This window comes from Canis lupus, chromosome 1, assembly GCF_048164855.1.
Source record: "Canis lupus baileyi chromosome 1, mCanLup2.hap1, whole genome shotgun sequence".
Lineage (NCBI taxonomy): Eukaryota > Metazoa > Chordata > Mammalia > Carnivora > Canidae > Canis > Canis lupus.
Genome location: NC_132838.1, coordinates 114,821,553 through 114,838,031, shown reverse-complemented (window position 1 = coordinate 114,838,031; position 16,479 = coordinate 114,821,553).

Below are 16,479 nucleotides of genomic sequence, written 5' to 3'. Positions count from 1 at the left end.
GCCCCTGGAAGGAGGTCAGTGTGGGGGTGTGTTCCTGCCCTCTGGTCCCTGCCTCTCTCTCTGGGGGACCGGGGGGGGGGGGGGGTGGCAGGGGGGCGGTGCCTTTACACTGTATCTCTGTCTCTCCATCTGACAGTTTCTCTATCTGCCATCGTGTCTCTCTTCTGTCTCTGTCTCTCTCTGTCCATCTCTCTTGTCTCTTCATGTCTTCCTCTGCTGTGTTTTGGGGTTTTCTTCTGTGTGTGTTTTGGGTTTTGTCGGTGTAACTACGTCCCTCCCCGTGTCTCTGTCCCTCTCTCCATATATCTGTGTGGCTGTCTCTCCCGCACCTTCTCTCTTGTGCACCCCCCCCCCCGTCTGCCCCTCTGCACCCTTTTCTCTGCCCTGTGGCTACTCCATCCCCCAGCCCCCCACTGCAGCTGGGGGGGGCCCACCCTGCCTCCCTCGTCCTGAGCCGCCAGGACCCTGCCCCCTCTTCCTGGACAGACAGCGACCTGCTCACCAGCACAGCGCTGACTGTAGGGTCCGCCCTACACCCCCTGGGCTGGGAGCCACACTCTCCAGTGACCTTGACACCTGATCCGACCCCCTTGCAGGGTTGGGGCCCCCAGGGGAAGCCAGAGCCCCTGGAAGCAATGACAGAAGTAGGTTCTGTGAGGCCAGAGACTCACCGGGTTGGGTCCCAGCAGACTTCCACCCCAGGAGCGGGGCCTCTTGCACTGGCCGAACCTTGTCACCTCTGCGACAGACGTCCCTGAGTCCCTGAGTCCTCCCACGGCCTTCCCTCCAAATGGACCAACAGATCTTGTCTGGGCCCCCCTGCTGTGTGGCCACCAAAAAGGGGTTGTAAACAAGATGCCTTCCTGTAGAATTGCCAAGGCCACCCCCCCCCCCGCCACCCCCCCCCCCCCGCCCCTGCGGTGTGAGGCAGGCGACAGGTGACAGTGGTCTGGAGCACCTGCCAGGGTAGGGGCCAAAAGGCCGGGATTCAAATCCAGCCTCTGCCACTTAGCACTGTGTGTCTTGTGCAAGTCGCTTAGCCTCTCTGTGCCTCAGTTTCCTCAGCTCTACAGTGGGGGCAGTCGTAGGACGGCGGACCCGAGGGACGGAGCTGGTAGGTGGGGCACGGTCAGAGCAGCGCCTGACACCCAGGAGGTGCCCCGTCCACATCAGGGCTGGGACGACGTCTGAGGCCCCGTCCATAGCCACTTGTCACCTCCGGCTGCCGTCGCTTGCACAGCCGCATCTGCCACCGCGCTCCCCGCAGTCCCTCCTGGCCGGGTCACAGCCCTCCCCCGTATTTGTCCCCGAGGCACTGCACGAGGACGCGAGGAATGACACCGGCCTGACAGCCTGCAGTGGGCAGGAAACAACTACCTGTGACCCCGGCCCTTCCCCGCCTCCGTCTTCAGGTCCCCGCGGGCTGCTGCTCCTCCCGGCCTGCCTCGCTGCAAGGTTCTGCTCACACCCCACAAACAGGACCCCCTCGATTATCCCTCCCCGCCTCCCGCCTCACATCCAGGATCCCAAATATGCCTCCGGGGCCAACCTAAGAAAAGCGCATTGAAGCCAGTGTGGTGGGCGTCCGTTGCTTTGTGAGCCCAGCACCCCCTACCTCCTTTTCTAGAATCAGCACCCCCATGGTTTTGGGGATCCTCGGGTCCTTAGCCTCAAGCCCCGCGGCGCCGCGAGGGCTGGCCCCGCCCCCTCGCTCCGGAGGACACTCCAGCCAATCAGAGGAGCGCAGCCCTGGCCACGCCCCTCCGTGCCCGGGACTCGGGGCGGGGCTTCTCTGTCCCTGGGACCCCTGAGCCGTCGGATGTCATCCCTGAACCCCCGCCACCCGGTCGGGGACCCGGCCCGAGGAGGAGGGCAGCGCTGAGGAAGCGGCGCCAAGCCGTGAGCCGCGCCCCTCGATCCGGGCGCCGGAAGCCAGACTTCTACATGGAAGGAGCCAATCAGTTCTGCTCCTCTCTTCCCAGTTTTAATTTCAATTTAATTTTTTTTTTTTTTTTATCACTAGCAACCGAAAAAACCCTTCCCGATTTGGTTGGCATGAATGATACCTGCACCCATGCACCAGCCGGAATGTCCCGACATCCCTATGGGGTGAGAGCTCCCCCACAGCCACGGAGTAAGGGATCAGGTGCCAGTTTACACTGTGTCTACGCCTGCCCCCTCATCTAACCCGCACAGTGTGCAGTGTTCCTGCTTCACCGAGGCTGCACCTGAGCCACTACAACAACAACAACAAATCTGCTTAAAACACTATCACGAGGGGCACTTTTTGTGGCTGAGTAGCAGCTTTTTTTTTTTTTTAATTTTTATTTATTTATGATAGTCACACAGAGAGAGAGAGAGAGAGGCAGAGACATAGGCAGAGGGAGAAGCAGGCTCCATGTACCGGGAGCCCGACGTGGGATTCGATCCCGGGTCTCCAGGATCGCGCCCTGGGCCAAAGGCAGGCACCAAACCGCTGCGCCACCCAGGGATCCCTGAGTAGCAGCTTCTTGATTTCAGCTCAGGTCACCTTGTGGGATTGAGCCTCTCGGTTGTGGGATTGAGCCTCTCATCAGGTCAGGCTCCGTGGGGAGTCTACTTCTCTGCTGCTCCCTCTGCCCCTCCCCCTGCTCATGCGCTCTCTCCCCCCCGCCCCAATAAATAAATCTTCTTTTTTTCTTTTTTTTTAAGATTTTATTTATTTATTCATGAGAGACACACACACAGAAAGAGAGGCAGAGACACAGGCAGAGGGAGAAGGAGACTCCATGCGGGGGCCTGATGTGGGACTCCATCCTGGGACTGTGTAATCACATCCTGAGCCAAAGTCAGTTGCTCAAAAAAAACAAAAACAAAAAAAAAACAAAGGCAGATGCTCAACTGCTGAGCCACCCAGGCGTCCCCTAATAAATAAATCTTTACAAAAATAAAACATTGGGACACAAACATAGTCAGGGTGTGGGGCGGAAGATCCTGATTCCGGCCCTAATGGTAACCGCGGAGAAGGACAAGGTACTTGTTCCTGAGATGTCCAAGCATATGGAAGACTGGATTCCCTACCTGAAAAGGGGACACATTAAGGATTGTGGACACTGGACACAGATGGAGAAGCCCACCGAGTTGAATCAGATCCTCACTGAGTGGCTGGAGACTGATGCCAGGGACCCACCAGTGGTCTCGAAGCTGTAGGCTGTGGCACGTGCCAGCCCCCAGCAGCCCTTCCTCTGTTAGCACTGCTCTTGGAACCCAGAGGAGGCCTTCGCAGCATCTCCTATAATCAGCAGTGTCAGTCCAAGGGGGTTTACTCCAAAGAGTGGTTTTCTTTCAATGATGAGAGTCAAATCTGACATAATTGTAGATACAGGAAAAATCACCTATGATTCATTCATTCATTCGCTCTAAGGTGCTACTTTAAGAGTGGCTAATGTTTAGAGGGGACAGAATGGGATGGTGAGGGGTGATTTCTCTTTGACTAACCAGTTCATAACCAGCAGTTGATTTGGGAGCATGTCAGCTGAGATTGGCCAGTGGTAAGGTTTACAGATGAGAGAGCTGAGGCCTAGAGGAGCGCGGTGCTTTTCCTGTGCTCTCACGGTTATAGAATCAGGATTTGAATCTGATGGTCTGGCTTACTGACTCTACTATATCGTCTCTCAAAAGATTAGTATTCAGAATATATAAAGAGCTCCAATAAACAAACCGCAATTGACTCCATAGAAAATGGGCAAAAGACGTGAATAAGCAATCACAGAATCAGTGTCCAATAAGCATGTGAAAACATGCTGCTAATTAAGACCATCTGAAATTCCATCACACCCACTACACTAGGAAGAAAGTTAAGAACCCAGAAAATGGGGGCGCCTGGGTGGCTCAGTCAACCATCTGCCTTTGGCTCGGGTCCTGATCTCAGGGTCCTGGGATGGAGCCCCGCGTCAGGCTCCCTGCAGAGAGTCTACTTCTCCCTCTTCTCCTGCCTTCCCCCTTGTGGGTGCTCTCACGCACTTTCTCTCAAATAAATAAACAAAATCTTTAAAAAAAAAAAACAAACAAAAGGGAAGCCAGAAAATACTAATTGTCAACAGGGATGTGGAGCAACAGACACGCTGATACTTGCAACTTGGTACACGTGAGAAGACGAACTGGCTTTCCTCGGTAAATGCCTACCCCATGACACAGCGACTCCACTCCCAGTTATGCATGTACTAGAGAAATGCGCGGGGTCGCCTGGGTGGCTCAGTCAGTTAAACATCTGACTCATGATTTCTGCTTGGGTCCTGAGTTCGTGTGATCGAGCTTTATGTTGGGCTCCTTGCTCAGTGGGGAATCTGCTTGGGATTCTCTCCCCCCCTCCCTCTCACTCACACTCACCCCCCACTCACACTCTCTCTCAAATAAAAAAATCAATCTTTTTTCTAAAATAAACCTTTAGGGCAGCCCCGGTGGCGCAGCGGTTTAGCACCGCCTGCAGCCCGGGGTGTGATCCTGGAGACCCGGGATCGAGTCCCACATCGGGCTCGCTGCATGGAGCCTGCTTCTCCCTCTGCCTGTATCTCTGCCTCTCTCTCTCTGTGTCTCTATGAATAAATAAAATCTTAAAAAAATAAATAAAAATAAAATAAAATAAAATAAATCTTTAAAAAAAAAGAGAGAGGAAGAAATGTGTGTATACATGTCCCAGGAGATGCCTGCAGAGATGTTCATAGCAGCATGGTTTGTAATAGAAGAAAAAAAAAAAAGAACAAAACAAAAATAACTCAAATATCCATTGTCTTGTCAACAAAATAAGAAAATTGTGCTATATTCATACAGGGGAAGACTACACAGAAGCGAAAATTGGATGAATTGCAGTTACAGCACAGGTAAATCTTGGAAACATAGCACTGAATGAAAAAGCAAGCCTCAGAAGAATACCCGCAGTGCAATATTATTCTCTAAAAAGGTACTTTTTGCTCCAGAAAATTGAAAGCATCAACAAAAGTAGACAGGATGGTATGAGGAATCCCACATCCCCATCACCCAGCCTCAAAAATTATTAACTCTGGAAATGCAGCCTCACTTATACCCCACCACTACCACCTCCCTCCCCTCCCACTACCCTTCCCTCATATATTATCTCAGTAAATATTTCTTTTTTTTTTTTCAGTAAATATTTCTTAAAAAAAAAAGATTATTTAGGAGAGACAAAGAATGGGAGGAAGGGGCAGAGGGAGAAGCAGACTTCTCACTGAGCAAGGAGCCTGACATGGGCTCAATCCCAGGACCCTGGAATCATGACCTGAGCTGAAGGCAGACACTTAACCAACTGAGCCACCCAGGCATCCGCCCCTCAGTAAATATTTTAATACATTGCTCTAAAAGGTAAAACTCTTCTTTAAAAAAAAAAGATTTTTATTTATTTATTCATGAGAGACACACAGAGAGAGGCAGAGACACAGGCAGAGGGAGAAGCAGGCTCCTTGCAGGGAGCCTGACACAGGACTCGATCCCGGGACCCCAGGATAACCACCTGAGCTGAAGGCAAATACTCAATCACTGATCCACCCAGGTGCCCCAAAAGGTAAAAACTCTCAAAGAGCACCATAACTAATCCAAATACCATTGCCACAGAAAGAAAATTAACAAAAAATTCCTTAATATCACCAAATACCCAGTCAGTATGCACATTTCTGCCTCTTAATGTCATAAAATTGTTAGCAATTTATTGGAATCAGGACTCAAATAAGATGGATTTACTGCAGTTGATTGACATGTCTCTTAAATCTCTCTTAATCTACAAGTTTCTTCTTTCAGCTCTTTTTTTTTTCTTATAATTTTTGGCTGAACACCTCAATTATCCTGGAGACTTTGCCAAGGTCCGGGTGAGGCTGATGCACCGCCCCCCTAGTGGCATTTCACATGTGCCTCTGTCTCCTGTAATCCCTGTAATTGGGCATGAAATCTAGACACTTATCCATTGCGGGCTCCGTTTTTCAGCAAATGACACCCCAGGAGGTGTTTGGCTTTTCCATCTGGCTGTCTCTGCATTCGTGATGCTAAGCAGCAGGTGCTCACTGCCTACAAGTGCTGATGCCAGATGGGGACTGCAAAATGGTGACATTGTGCTTCTGTCATTTCATCTTCCTGTAGTAGCTGGAATATTATACAAAGGGAAACCTCCTTATTTGCTGTTTATTGGCCCTAAGGTACAGTCATAAAAGAGAGACAGGGGCTGCCTGGATGATTCAGCCTTAATAGACTGCCTTCCGCTCAGGTCAGGGTCCCGGGGTCCTGGGATCAAGTCCCAGATTGATGTCGGGCTCCCTGCAAAGACTGCTTCGCCCTCGCCCTCTACCCTTCCCTGCCCCTCCCACCCCTGCACTCACGCTCACTCTCTCTTGTGCTGTCTCTCTCTCAAATCAACAAATAAAAATCTTTGAGGGATCCCTGGGTTGCTCAGTGGTTTGCGCCTGCTTTTAACCCAGGGCACGATCCTGGAATCCTGGGATCGAGTCCCGCGTCGGGCTCCTGGCATGGAGCCTGCTTCTCCCTCCTCCTGTGTCTCTGCCTCTCTCTCTCACTCTGTCTATCATAAATAATAAATAAATATTTTTAAAAATAAAAATAAAAATCTTTGAAAAAATACATAAAAGAGAGATAGGATACTTCTTTGATTCTTTCCTTTTATTTACCAGTTTTCGGAGCATGGCTTGTGTGTGTGTGTGTTTAAGATTTTATTTATTTATTTATTTATTTATTTATTTATTTATTTATCTATCTATTCATGAATGAGTGAGTGAGTGAGTAACTCAGAAAGAGGGGCAGAGACATAGGCAGAGGGAGAGGCAGGCTTCTCATGGGGAGCCCAATGTGGGACCTGGGGATTAGGCCCTGAGCTGAAGGCAGACGCTCAATGGCTAAGCCACGTCCCTGTTTTTGTTTTGTTTTTTAAGATTTATTTATTTATTTATGATAGACATAGAGAGTGAGAGAGGCAGAGACACAGGAGGAGGGAGAAGCAGGCTCCATGCCGGGAGCCTGACGTGGGACTCGATCCTGGGACTCGATCCTGGGACTCGATCCTGGGACTCGATCCTGGGACTCCAGGATCATGCCCTGGGCCAAAGGCAGGCGCTAAACCGCTGAGCCACCCAGGGATCCCCCTTGTTTTTGTTTTTTAAATGTTCTTACATTTGCTTGAATTCCTTTTGAGAGGTTTTAACAGATTACTGAGTAGTGAGGTTGTGTGAAGGGAAAGCCCTGCCTCCAATTCTTGGCAGCCACTGATACCTCTCCCTAAAGCACTGGTATCGGAGCATGATGCATTGGCTTGAACATGATGCATTGGCTTACGTCAATTCGCATCAAGAGGCGGGTGTGCTGGAGAACCAAGCCCACGCCAAGGGAAGCAGAGCTGAGACTTGCTTAGACTCGCTGAGACTCAGCCTAGACTCGCCAGAGACAAAGCAGTGGCTGATGACAACTCATAGCACCAACAAGAATGGCCTCCCAACCTGTCCTGTAGGTTTGACAAAGTCCCAGGAAGCTGTCTCTTTCGAGGTGCTCTGAACTCACCCTTCATGAAAGGCTCACTTGAGGTGCACCTGACCACATCCTTGAGGACCACATTCAATTAGCCTTGTGAGCTGGTGTCAGGCAACCGCAGCCCTTCTGGAGTCACTGACCCATCAGGGGATCATTGAGAACTCATGCTTTGGGCACCATACCCCCAAGTGAGCAGTGAAGGTTCACTAGATTCTTATCACTGTTCAAACAAGGGTGGGAAGTATCGGAAATCTTTTAGCCAACGCTGCTTGTTACCAATTTCACCAATAGCAGCCCATTTTTAACACACATTATGCTAATTTTTTAAAAAGATCTATTGAGGGAACCCTGGGTGGCACAGCGGTTTGGCGCCTGCCTTTGGCCCAGGGCGCGATCCTGGAGACAAGGGATCGAATCCCATGTCGGGCTCCTGGTGCATGGAGCCTGCTTCTCCCTCTGCCTGTGTCTCTGCCTCTCTCTCTCTCTCTCTCTGTGTGTGACTATCATAAATAAATACAAATTTTTAAAAAATAAATAAATAAATAAATAAAAAGATCTATTGGGACCCCTGGGTGTCTCAGGGCGTGATCCTGGAGTCCCAGGATCGAGTCCCACATCGAGCTTCCTGCATGGAGCCTGCTTCTCCCTCTGCCTGTGTCTCTGCCTCTCTCTGTGTGTCTCTCATGAATAAATAAAATCTTTTTTTTTTTTAATAAATAAAATCTTAAAAAAAAAGATCTATTAATTTTAGAGAGAGAGAGAGCACATGCGCTTTGGCAGGGGGAGTAGAGGGAAAGTAAAAAAGAATCCCCAGAGAGTCCCTGCTGAGCACAGGGCCCCACACAGAGCCAATCTCACAACCCTGAGGTCATGCCCTGAGCCGAAACCAAGACTCAGATGCTTAACTAACTGAGCCACCCAGGCACCCCAATAATTTTTTAAGTAAACTCTATGTCCAACATGAGGCTTGAACTCACAATCCTGAGACCAAGAGTCCTATGCACTATCAACTGAACCAGCCATATTCATTAGCTAAGCTAATTATTAATAAGCCACTCGATATATAAATGAAAACCCATTGCTTTTTTTTTTTTTCCCTAAGTAGTCTCCACACCCAGCATGGAGCCCAACACAGGGCTTGAACTCATGACCCTGAGATCAAGACCTGAGCTGAGATCGAGAGTTGGTTGCTTAACTGTCTGAGCCACCCCCAAAACCCATTTCTGACATTCATTGTGCTAATTTTTTTAAAAAAGATTTTATTTATTTAAGAGAGAGCATAAAGAGGGAGGGGCAGAGAGAGAGGGAGAAGCAGGCTCCCCACTGAGCAGGGGCTCAATCCCAGGACCCCAAGATCATGACCTGAGCTGAAGGCAGGCCCTGAACGGACTGAGCCACCCATGCGCCTGCATCATGCTAATTAATGAAGCTTCTTGTGTTTCTCAAAGGTAAATACTTGAAGCTCTTGTAGTAATTGCCTGTTTGGCTTTTCATCAGGTGCTGGCTGACTATTCTGGAAGTGAGTCTTCCAGCTAAGGCCACCTGAGGGCCCCTGGAGTGTACCTAATGCCACATATATTTATATCATCCTGTGTCTTAGGTTGAGTTCCTTAGAAATGGAACCAGAGGGGATCCCTGGGTGGCTCAGGAGTTTAGAGTCTGCCTTTGACCCAGGGTGTGATCCTGGAGACCCAGGATCGAGTCCCACATCAGGCTCCCTGCATAGAGCCTGCTGCTCCCTCTGCCTGTCTCTGCCTCTCTCTCTCACTGTGTCTCTCATGAATAAATAAATAAAATCTTAAAAAAAAAAAAAGAAAAGAAAAGAAAAGAAAAAGAAATGGAACCAGAGACAAAGGGCTGCATGCAGAAGGGCTATTGTGGGGTGGCCTCAGGTGACACTCTCAAAAGGAAAGGGGGACAGGATTGGACGGAGGGAAGATTTGACACACAACCTGGTTGAGATAAGCCCAGACAATGCTATGAGGAGATCTGGAGCTGGGGTGGCCGCTCAGAGTTGTTCCCAGTGGAAACAAAGGGGCCAGGGCTTTGTAGCCCAGTAACCATCTGGTCACTGGCATGGGCCACTCCCTGGGAAGGACATGACATTTGGTGAGGCTGTTCTCTGTGACAGAGGGCACGTCCTTTGAGGGACACAGTCGTGAGATGCAGCGGCCCAAAGCCCAGCATTTCCCAGCTCTGCCCACCTAGAGTGTCTCTATGAGGGAACTTCTCCATAGGTTTGTGATTATTTCAAAATCAGAACAAATAGTAGCTAATGACTGCATTGGCTATAGATCGGGCTGGCCTTTGTCCTCTCCTTGCTGTTTTGGTGGCCTCATGGAAACCAAACACTGGGAAAAGAGAGGCAAAGAATAATAAGAAAGCCCTAAAGTATATCAACAAAAACCAGAATAAGTTACCGGGAAGAAGGATTAATTATATCATCTCCCTTGTATTACCTGGGGAGAATTAACAGATCACATTTAATTCTTGACATTGTTAATTAAGAAACCACAGGTTCAAGTATAAGCTGAAAAACATTTACATGGAGGGACGCCTTGCTGGCTGAGTTGGTAGACAGAGCGACTCTTGATCTTGGGGTTGTGGGTTTGAGCCCCACGTTGGGTATAGAGATTATTTAAAACTAAAATCTTAAAAAAAAAGAAAAAGAAAAAGAAAATCTGTAACCATTAGTGGAATAAGAATAGGATATATAACTTTCAAATTAGTAGAGCAGTTTATTTTTTATTTTTTTTTAAAGATTTTATTTATTCATGAGAGACACACAGAGAAGCAGAGACACAGGCAGAGGGAGAAGCATGCTCCCTCTGGGAGCCTGATGTAGGACTTGATCCCAGACCCTGGGATCACTCCCTGAACCAAGGCAGACACTCAACCTCTGAGCCACCCAGATGTCCCATAGAACAGTTTAAAACGAAAAAAAGGGGCAGCCCCAGTCGCCTAGTGGTTTAGCACCACCTTCAGCCCAGGGCATGATCCTGGAGACCCCGGATCGAGTCCCAGGTCAGGCTCCCTGCATGGAGCCTGCTTCTCCCTCTGCCTGTGTCTCTGCCTCTCTCTGTGTGTGTCTCTCATGAATAAATTTAAAAATAAAATCATAAAAAAAATACAATCAATTGGCAAAGGTCAAAAAACAGGAAAATGTGGAGATCATACAAAATAAAAACAGAAAAGATGAGACAGTGATCAAAGTAAAGCTAAGTTGTGCAAATGTGTAAAACTTAGGAGAGCAGGTAAACAAACAAAATCAACTGTACTTACATCAAAACACTCTCCAAAAAACCAATCTGATTTAAAACTGGGCAGAGGACCTGAATAGACATTTTCCAAAGAAGAGATACAGATGGCCAACAGACACATGAAGAGATGCTCAACATCACTCATCATCAGAGCGATGCAAATTAAAACCATAATGAAATATCAGCTCCCACCTGTCAGAATGGCTAAAATCAACAACACAAGAAACATCAGGTGTTGGCAAGATGTGGAGGAAAAGAAACCCTCGCGCGCTGTTGGTGGGCACGTAGACTGATGCCGCCGTCGTGGAAAACCGTATGGAGCTTCCTCCAAAAATTAAAAACAGAATTATCATAGGATCTAGCAATTCCATCTCTGGGTATTTTTCCAAAGAAAATGAAAACACTAACTGGAAAAGATATCTGCCCCTCCCCCTTGTTCACTGCAGCTTATTTACAATAGTCAAGATATGGAAATAATCTAAGTGTCCATCAATAGGTGAATGGATAAAGAAAACGTGGTACATATACACAATGGAATATGATTTACCATAAAAAGGAATGAAATCTTGCCATTTGTAACAACACAGAGAAACCCACGGGCGTTATGCTAAGGGAAATAAGTCAAACAGAGAAAGACAAATACCATATGATCTCCCTTTAATGTGGAATATAAAACAAACAAACAAAAAACTCAACCTCATAGAGAACAGATCAGTGGTGGCCTGAGGTCCGGGGGATGAGGGTGGGCAAAATGGGGGAAGGGGGTCACAAGGTACAAACTTCCAGTTGTAAAATAAGTAAGTCCTGGGAGTGTAATGTACAGCGTGGGGACTGCAGTTAATGATTCTTTGTGGCAATTAGTACGTTTTTTTTTTTAAGATTTTATTTATTTATTTGACAGAGCAAGAGAGCACTGGCAGGGGGAGCAGCAGAGGAGAGGGAGAAGCTGGCTCTGCTGAGCAGAGAGCCAGATGCAGGGCTCCATCCCAGGACCCTCAGACCATGACCTAAGCCAAAGGCAGACACTCAACCGACAGCCACCCAGGCTACCCTATAAGTTCTTAGGGCCGCCTGGGTGGCTCAGTCGGGTAAGCAATGACTCTTGCTTTCCCCTCAGGTCACGATCTCATGAGTCGTAGGATCAAGTCCTGCATTGGGCTCTGCACTCAGCGAGGAGTCGACTTGAGATTCTCTATCTCTCTCTTTCTCTTCCACCTCTCTCTGTCTCTCAAATAAATAAATAAGACTTAAAAAAAAAAACAAAAACGAAAGTACATCTTAAAAGTTCTCATTAAAAGAAAAAAAATTCCATGACTCCGTATGGTGATGGCTGTTTAACTAGACTTATTGTGATGATCATTTCACAATGCACACAAATATCAAATCACTGAAACACTTGAAACTAATATATTGTTTTCTGTCAAGTAGACCACAATTTTAAAAAACAGGACCTAAGACCAGTCTTATCTAGTTCTGGTCCCCAAAAGAAATAAAATCTTGAACAATATAATTTTAAAACAATCAATCAGGGGATCCCTGGGTGGCTCAGCGGTTTGGCACCTGCCTTCGATCCAGGCATGATCCTGGAGTCCCAGGATCGAGTCCCACATCAGGCTCCCTGCATGGAGCCTGCTTCTCCCTCTGCCTGTGCCTCTGCCTCTGTCTGTCTCTCTCTCTCTCTCTCTCTCTCTGTCTCTCATGAATAAATAAATAAAATTCTTTAAAAAAATTGTTGAATCATTGTATTTAAAAAAATGACTTAATAGGGGAGCCTGGGTGGCTCAGTTGGTTAGGCCTCCAGCTCTTGGTTTTAGCTCAGGTCATGATCTCAGGGTCCTGGGATTGAACCTGCATGGGGCTCCCTGCTCAGCGTGGAGTCTGCTTCTCCCTCTGCCCCTCCCCTGCTCATGCTCTCTTTCTCTCTCTCCAATAAATAAATAAAATATTTTTAAAAATGACTTTATTAAAAAATGACTTTATTGTTTCATAACTTTATTGACTTTTGCAATGCTGGTATCTAAAGGTAATGTCATAGAGGCACCTGGCTGGCTCAGTTGGTGGAGCTAGAGATTCTTTTTTTTTTTTTTTTTTAATTTCATCTATTTATTCATGAGAGACACACACACACACACAGAGGCAGAGACACAGGCAGAGGGAGAAGCAGGCTCCATGCAGGGAACCCGACGTGGGACTCGATCCCACGTCTCCAGGATCACACCCTGGGATGAAGGCAGGTGCTAAACCACTGAGCCACCCAGGGACCCCCATGGAGCTAGAGATTCTTGGTCTCCATGTCATGACTCTACATGTTGAGTGTAGAGATTACTTAAATAAATAAAATTTTAAAAAAATAAAGATATGACACAATTTTTGAGGTTAAAACACCTATGTGAGATGACTATTTTTTTTCCCCAGTGGACAGAGTAACTCTAAACTTGGTAATCCTGGGTTTGCTTTCTTTTAAATGCGTGTTGTATATTTTATTTGGCAAGTCAGTTCTTTTTTTTTTTTTTTAATTTATGATACAGAGAGAGAGAGGCAGAGATACAGGCAGAGGGAGAGGGAGAAGCAGGCTCCATGCACCGGGAGCCCGACGTGGGATTCGATCCCAGGTCTCCAGGATCTCGCCCTGGGCCAAAGGCAGGCGCCAAACTGCTGTGCCACCCAGGGATCCCATGGCAAGTCAGTTCTTATAAAACCCAAAATCCCTTGCAATTCATCTTTGCAAGCAAAATGTTTTTCTTTTTCTTTGCTGAAAAAAACTTTTGAGTAATATGATTAGTAAGGTTAATTTAATAACTATATATATATGTTTTAAGCATCTATCAAACATTTACAAAAACTCTATTTTTAAAAGATTTTATTTATTTATTCATGAGAGACATAGAGAGAGAGGCAGAGACACAGGCAGAGGGAGAAGCAGGCTTCCTGCAGGGAGCCTGATGCAGGACTCAATCCCAGGACCCTGGGATCACAACCTAGGCCAAAGGCATTCGCTCAACCACTTGAGCCACCCAGGTGCCCCCAAAACTCAATTAAAAATAACAAGCCATGCAGGCGTCCCAAACAATTGTGTTTTAATTATATGCATTATTTTATAGACAGTCTCTTCACCTATGTAAGTTATGTTTTTAAATTTCTGCTTTTTGTCAGATTTTTGCTTTTCTAATTTTTGCTAATTTCCAATTCTATTGTAATCACTATACCTGTTATGTCTTGTTTATATCTTATCACAATATCTAATATTTCCAGAGTATTGAATGGTAGTGATAGCAGTCAAATTGTCTTTTCCTGATTGTAATTGGAATTTATCTATTGTTTTACAAATCCCTATACAATTCTTGTTCTTTTTTTCTTTTTCTCTTTTAAAGTAATCTGGGGATCCCTGGGTGGCGCAGCGGTTTGGTGCCTGCCTTTGGCCCAGGGTGCGATCCTGGAGACCAGGGATCGAATCCCACGTCGGGCTCCCAGTGCATGGAGCCTGCTTCTCCCTCTGCCTGTGTCTCTGCCTCTCTCTCTGTGTGTGTGTGACTATCATAAATAAATAAAAATTAACAAAAATAAAGTAATCTGTACACCAGACTTGGGGCTTGAAGTCGTGACCCCAAGGTCAAGAATCACATGTTCCACTGATTGAGCCAGGCAGGCACCCCTGATTACTATTTTTAAAAATATTTTTATTTATTTGAGAGAGAGAGAATGCATGCACAGGTGACAGGGAGAGGGGCAGAGGGAATGAATCTTGAGCAGACACCCTGCTGAGCACTGAGCCTGGAGCCCTGACATGGGGCTCAATCTAACAACCCTGAGATCTTGACCCAAGTAGAAACCAAGAGTCAGCAGCTTAGTCAACTAAGCCACCCAGGTGCCCCTGCTTGTTATTTTTAAAATTGAGTTTTGGGGGCACCTGGGTGGCTCAAGTGGTTGAGCGGCTGCCTTCGGCTCAGGGTGTGATCCTGGAGTCCCGGGATCAAGTTCTACATTGGGCTCCCTGCACGGAGCCTGCTTCTCCCTCTGCCTATGTCTCTGCCTCTCTCTCTGTGTCTCTCATGAATAAATAAATAAAATCTTTTTTTTTTTAAATAAATAAAATCTTAAAAAAAAATAAAGCACAATTGTTAGAATAAATTATAATCAGGAATATGTTAGTAGACTTAAATTATTTTGTTATTAAATAAGAAAGCATGGTGTTCTGGGTGGCTCAGTCGATTAAGCGTCTGCCTTCAGCTCAGGTCCTGATCCCAGGGTGAGGCTTGTACTGGGCTCACTGCTCAGCAGGCAGTCTGCTTCTACCTCTGTCTATGGCTCCTCCTGCTTGTGCTCTTTCTTACTCTCTGTCAAATAAATAAACAAAATCTTTTTAAAAATAAGTAAGAAATCATGGAGCAGTAAACTAAATATAGGTAAGTTTTTATTTATTTTTTTAAGGTTTTATTTATTTATTCATAGAGACAGAGAGAGAGGCGCAGAGACACAGGCAGAGGGAGAACAGGCTCCATGAAGGGAGCCCGACGTGGGACTCGATCCAGGGTCTCCAGGATCACGCCCTGGGCTGCAGGCAGTGCCAAACGGCTAGCACCACCGGGGCTGCCCTAGGTAAGTTTTTAAATAAAATAAAATAGGTGGAAAAAGTAAACACAAAAGTAAATATAAAGAATTAGATAATCAGAGAAGCAATATAATGGATACAGGCACTGTTGTACACAGTTACAATTTGTTGTTACAAAATATTGTTGGAAGAAATTAGAGAAGATCTCAGTAAATGGGAAGATAGCCCATGTTCATGGATTCAAAGACCTTTTTTTTTTTTTTTTAAGATTTTATTTATTTATTCATGAGACAGAGAGAGAGAGCGAGACAGAGACAGGCAGAAGGAGATGCAGGTCCATGCAGGGAGCCCGACGTGGGACTCAATCCCCGATCTCCAGGATCACGCCCTGGGCTGAAGATGGCGCCAAACCGCTGAGCCACCGGGGTTGCCCTCAAAGACCTTTAATATTATTAAGATGGCAATCCTCCTCAAATTGATCAGCCTGTTTCAGTACAATACCTATCAAAATCACCGCTGATTTTTTTCTTTGAGAAACTGACAAAGTGATTCTAAAGTTTATTTGGAAAAGCTAAGGACTCAAACTAAACAAAGCATTTTGAAAAAAAAGTTGGAGGCGTCAAAGTTTCCAATTTCAAAATCACAGCAATCAAGATGGTGATATTGGGATAAGGATGGACATGTTGTAGATAGTAAACGGAATAGAATTGAAGGTCCAGAAATAAACACAAACATCTATGATTAATTAAATATTGATGAGTGTGTCAAGACAATGCAATGAGGAAAGAACAGTGTTTTCTTTTTTTAAAGATTTTTTAATTTTATTATTTATTCATAGAGAGAGAGAGGCAGAGACACAGGCAGAGGGAGAAGCAGGCTCCATGTCGGGAGCCCGATGCGGGACTCGATCCCGGGACTCCAGGATCGCGCCCTGGGCCAAAGGCAGGCGCTAAACCGCGGATCCACCCAGGGATCCCCAAGAACAGTGTTTTCAATTGGAAATCCATGCACAAAAAAACCAAAGTTGAGCCCTTACTTCACAACATAGGAAAAAATTAACTCAAATGGTCTCCCTCTATATGTATGAAATGACAAAGTTTTAAGTACAGCTCAAACTTTAATAATTTTGATTGAAAAAAAAATTTTTTT